Source organism: Pan troglodytes, chromosome 4 (assembly GCF_028858775.2).
Source record: "Pan troglodytes isolate AG18354 chromosome 4, NHGRI_mPanTro3-v2.0_pri, whole genome shotgun sequence".
Classification (NCBI taxonomy): domain Eukaryota; kingdom Metazoa; phylum Chordata; class Mammalia; order Primates; family Hominidae; genus Pan; species Pan troglodytes.
The window spans coordinates 125,278,500-125,284,234 of NC_072402.2; the positions used below are offsets into that span (position 1 = coordinate 125,278,500).

The window sequence follows — 5,735 nt, forward strand, 5'->3', positions numbered from 1 at the left end:
AAAAGGAGAAGAGTCTAGAAAGCAAGAGTAAGTTGAGTTTTTAAGATTTTACCATATGAGAAAGAAGGAGTGATAGACGTTTTCATAAATATGTATTTGAGAAAAACAATTGAGTTTGCTCTTCTTTTTTCTTTTTCTTTCTTTTTTTACAATTTAAGATTACTGTATTTCCTTGTAAGAGGAACGTTTCAATAAATTTTATAGGTGTCAATCAACCCTTGTTCAAATTGGTCACATATCAAATCTAGCATCATGGGTGTTTTATTTATTTGCAAGTGAATTTTAACTATCATTACAAATGCCAATATACTACGCAAAACATCCACAGGAACTTTTTTCATCTTTTTTTGAATTGTACACAAACATTTCCTACATAATCCAACATACAACAGAGAAATGGTACATCTTTTTCTTTCAATTTGCATACAATGGAAAAACAAGTATATATGTATTTTATAAAGTTTAATAAGACATTAGAGCAAGTTGACAGTTTATAGGTGAGAAATTATCTAATAAAAATAATCAATTTTTTTCAGCATCAGTCACTTCCATAACCAAGTGTTATTCTGATTAATAAAACTTGCTGCCAATCAGAATTCTGGTATATACTCATACCATTACTCAATTTGTAGTACTGCTCCCCACTTTAGTTCTTCACAACCACTAACATAGAAAATTGTTGAAAAGCAGGGGCAAGCATTTGCAAAAACAAACCAAAAATCCCCAGCTTTTTATAAGCATGAATATGTATGTTGGAATTTATTCCCAGAAATAGGCTTTCAAACCATCAAGAAATCACCAGAACTAAGTTTGCCGAGTTATTTTGCCTATGTCCAAGAAGAGATGCACTTACATATCCAACAGAGGAGCTGAAAATCAAACTTAGTGTTTAGTTTGGGGGTGGAGAAATTCAGCCACCATTTTAAAATGACTGTCTTAAAAAAAATGACCACAAAAAATAGGTTCACTAAATTTATTTTAAAAATCATAAAATGTTTCTTTAAAAAGAGCATTATATTCTGCACACTGCTCTGAACAGATGCCAGGGACATGTGGACTATTGTTACTTTTCCTCCCTGTCCCACCCCCCAAATGTTACAGTGACCACAAAGCAAGGTGTTCGCAATAATTACATGGGGGGAATTTTTTTTAAACCATCAACAATAACAAAAAATAAAATCCACTCACTCTGCTGCTGTTTCAAAATTTCAATGTTAGTTTTTGCACGGCCTTCCCCCACAACCCTATTTGTAAGGAACTAAAACATTACATCTGGTGAACAGCAAAGATTTCACTACACTTCAAATGCAGAACACCTACAAAGCAGAGGAATGTTGGCTTTTTAAACAGAAGCAAATAAAAAAAAAAGATGCAGGACTCCTCCAGTTCTTCACTAGTCTTAGAAAAACTTTCCAGAATACTGCTTCACATTGTTCTGCAGCAAATATTGTGCATTCTGTATCTGGTCCTGTGTTCCTGTAATGATAGTGATCTGATCTTCGGATCCTTCTAAAGGCTCATCAATTTTGATTGAAGCTCCCAACTCATGACCGATTTGTTTAATCCACTGACCACCTTTGCCAATAATAGATCCAGTCAAATCTTTGGGAATAGTTACTTGTGCAGTAGTAATAGATCCACCAAGATCACCATATGAGCCACCAATCCCTGCATAGGAATAATCATATCCGGAGCCACCCTGTGGTTCATAAGCCATCTGCCATTCCGATGGGCTCCATGTATCTATTGCAGAGTTCCAAGTTTCATCAGGACTGAAACCAACCATGTCATCATAACAGTCTCCAGGTCTCCCTCTTCTGTCCTAGGCCATTAGGTCTTCCCCTCTAGGTGGTGATGGTGGAGGAAGAGGAAGATTCCGAGCTCTGCTACCACCCCGGCCACCTCGTCCAGTAGGAGAAGGAGGTGGTCCTCAATGAGGGCTCATGTCTCTTCTAGATGGAGGCATGGGACGCCCACCCCAACCAGGAGGCATTCTGTCAAAACCACCTCTTCCCCACATTGGAAATCCCACTGGGCGTCCAGGGCGGTCATCAAACATCATTGTAAAACCACCATAATCATAGGTTTCATTGTAAAAACTGGGATCATAAGGCTGTGCAGGTCCTTTGATGGGAGACTCAGATATAAGATCAAGGATGATCTTTATGCACTCTACAACCCTATTGGGTTTTCCTCCAATAAGAACAACTCTGTCAGTGGGATGAGAACAGCATTCCTAGAAAAGCTTGATGGTTGTTTGAGCGTTCTCTCAAAGTTCTTTGATTTTAGCACCTTTGACCCCAATATTCCTCCTGCTAGACTCTGATAAATCAACAGCTTCAACTCCCCCTCAAAGTCTCTTCCTTTATAGTGTTGGTAATTTAAGCATTCCACAGCATCAGATTCCAGCAGGAGCTGGCTGGTTGCAGTGAGTAATGGCAACTGGAGGCCCTCTTCCAAGGTAGGGATGATTTTCTTTAGAATTTCTCCAATTGTTTCAATACCAGCACTGATACTCAGTACGCACTCGGGGCCACTGCTATCTGGGACTGAAACACTGGCACTGTAGTCTATACAGGGAGCCTTAATATTCTTGCCTCCTTCTCCAATCACTGCCCCAGCATTCTTGTTCTGAAGCAGAATGTGTAACTCAACCATCTCATCAGTGTTTCTAGATCTTTTCAATGCTTGTTTCTCTTCCATATCTTCTGCAGAGCGTTTACTAAATTCACCATTGGTTTCAGTGTTAGGGAAGGTTTCTTCTGGCTGTTCAGTTTCCACTTGTATTAAAGGGACACACTAAGCTATAGGCCACGAACAAGTGGGACACAGGCTGAGTTTGCTCTTCTTTAAGGAAAATTAAAATAGACTCTAGTGATGACTGTGTGGAGGGGCAAAGGACAGGTATTGAAATTTTCACACTGAACTCGTGTAAAAATGAGTGACTTCTTGATATCTCTGTAATAGGATAACCCATAAATTCTACTGTCCAAATTGGAACATTTTTTAGAATAAGAGGTGGGTACTTTAAAAAATCATGCTGGGACAACAACCCTAAAGTGGGAGTGTCCCAGACAAATTGAGAGGTAGGGTCCCACTATATCTTATTACATTTCCTTTAGTTGAAAGCAAACTAGCAAACAAACCTTGATTTGGAAGTTACAATTCAGACTCAGCCAAATAAAGGTCCTTTTGGTTTAAAATAGTTATTATGAGATGAAGATGAATATTTAGGCAATTTTAAACTCAAAGAATAAGAGCTAACACTGTGAGTTAGGCACTGTGCTAAGCACTCCACACCTATTAAGTCATTTAATCTTCATACAAAAACTATGAGGTAGGTATTAATATGACTATTTGCTCCACTTTATAGGTGTTAATGGAGAGACTGTTTTAAGTGAAAGGTCCAAGGTTAGCTGATGACCCAGCAGAGCCAAGATTCCAATCCAGGATTTTTGGTGCCAGCTGATGTCCCAGTCCATGCTACATTGCCTCTCACACTCTAAGCTTCAGCTCACTTGCCTCCTAAATTTGAATTTCAAATGAACAATAATTTCTTTTTTTAGAACAAGTGTGTCCTATGCAACGTTTGAGACAAGGCTCCTCCTTTTTCCTGGTTGCAAAAGGAGCTTACTTATCCTCGGCGTGGTTGAGTGCTGAATGTGGGTGTGGGCTTCTGATCTCTGTGTCTCAGCCAGTACCCTTGGCATTACCTGCTGAAGTGTTCTTTTTGGTTGTATAACTCACAGCCTGTTCTCAGAGCCTGGTCTCCCAGCAGAGCCCATCATTTCTCAAGCCAGAATCAGCTCTGCCTCTACTCCTGGTTATGTTACAGATACCTAGTCTCAGCCTCATCTCTTATCTGCCTGGAAATATTCATATGAATATTTTTGAATGTTTGCATATTCATATGAATATTATGAACATTAAGGACTATCTTAAGAATATTTAAGAATAGGCCGGGTGCAGTGGCTCAGCCTGTAATCCCAGCACTTTGGGAGGCCAAGGCGGGCGGAACACGAGGTCAAGAGATCGAGACCACCCTGGCCAACATGGTGAAACCCCATCTCTACTAAAAATGCAAAAATTAGCTGGGTGTGGTGGCGGGAGCCTGTAGTCCCAGTTACTCTGGAGGCTGAGGCAGGAGAATTGCTTGAACCCGGGAGGCGGAGGTTGCAGTGAGCCGACATAGCGCCACTGCACTTCAGCCTGGCAACAGAGCAAGACTCCATCTCAAAAACAAAACAAAACAAAACAAAAACAAAAAAAACCAAGAATATTTAAGAATAGACCTAATAAACCTGATTTGGGCTAGAAAAAAAAGCTCCACTCAAATAGGGAAGAGTTTTTTTGTTTGCCTATGTTCATGAGCAAGTAAAGCAAAATTCCACCATAGCACTTGCTCACTCACTATAGCTCACAAATGAATTCTATCATGTTAGAGAATTCCTATAAGGAAGAATTTGATGAGTTGTTAGCAATGACTGAAAAAATAACAAACCAAGCAGCTCTTCGTTCTCCCATAATTTTCCATTGACTCCCTTCATTGTCTGCCATCTAAGAAGAAATCTTCTTACCTTACCACCCACAAAGCAGGCAAGCAGTTGAGGTACAGCCTAAGGATTCTAGGTTCCATCTCCAGCTCTATGCACCATTTTCATAGCCTTAGTTTCCACGTTTCTAATAATGGAATAATAATACCTGCCACACATAGTTCTTTTGAAGTTCAAATGAAAAGTGGTAAGTAAAACATAAAACATAGTAAATGTAAATCAAGGTTAACTTCAAAGCTCATCTTACCTCATTGTCCATGTAGTGGGTTGAATAGTGCCCACCCCCCAAAAAAGATATGCCCACCTGGAACTTGTTACTGTGAACTTATTTGGAAACAGGATCTTCATAAGACCTACAAATATATTGAGATGATATCATTCTGGATTTAGGGTGGGGCCTAAGCGGAATGAGTATGCACTTATAAGGAAGTATGCTTATAAGAGAAAGGCAGAAGGAGATTTGAGACACAGAGACATGGAGGGGAAGGCCATGTGGAGACAGAGGCAGAGATTGGAGGTGTGCTGGCACAGAGGCAGAGATTGGAGGTATGCTGGCAGAGGCCAAAGAACACCTGGAGCCACCAGAAGCTAGAAGAGGCAAGGAAGGATTCTCTACTCGAGCCTTTGGAGAGGCCCTGCTGACACCTTGATTTTGGACTTCTAGCCCCCAGAACTGTGAAGGAATCAATTTCTGTTGTTTTCAGCCAACGAAAACATTAGTTGCAGTAATTTGTTATGATAATCTTAGGAAACTAATGCAGCTTACTCCCAACCCATCAGTAAATCATGACAGCTCCATCTTCAAAATACATCCAGACTGTGTGCCACCTCCACCTCCATTAGGGACACTAAGCCATCATCATCTCATTACTGGTCATCCTGCATTCATCCTCACATGGCCTGCAGTCACACAGCAATCAGAGTGTGATCAGAAATTGATGTCAAATCTTGTCAGTTCTCTGCTCAAAACCCTCCACGTGCTTCTCATTTCTCTCAGAATGTAATCAAAGGCTTTCTCATGACCTACAAGGCTAGACACGATCTGGCCCCACTCCCTGTCCTGTCTTCTTTACCACTCTCACAGTCCTGCTTCCCTGTTGTCTGCGCACATGCCGAGCACACTCCATCCTTAAGTCTTTGCATGCTCTTCTTTCTGTCCGGATAAGCACAGGCCTGCTGCAT

General features: G+C 40.6%; 1 pseudogene; it reads right to left on the reverse strand.

Annotated features, from left to right (window-relative positions):
- Positions 1 to 959: 959 nt before the first annotated feature.
- On the reverse strand, positions 960 to 5,735 carry LOC100612518 (heterogeneous nuclear ribonucleoprotein K-like; annotated as a pseudogene).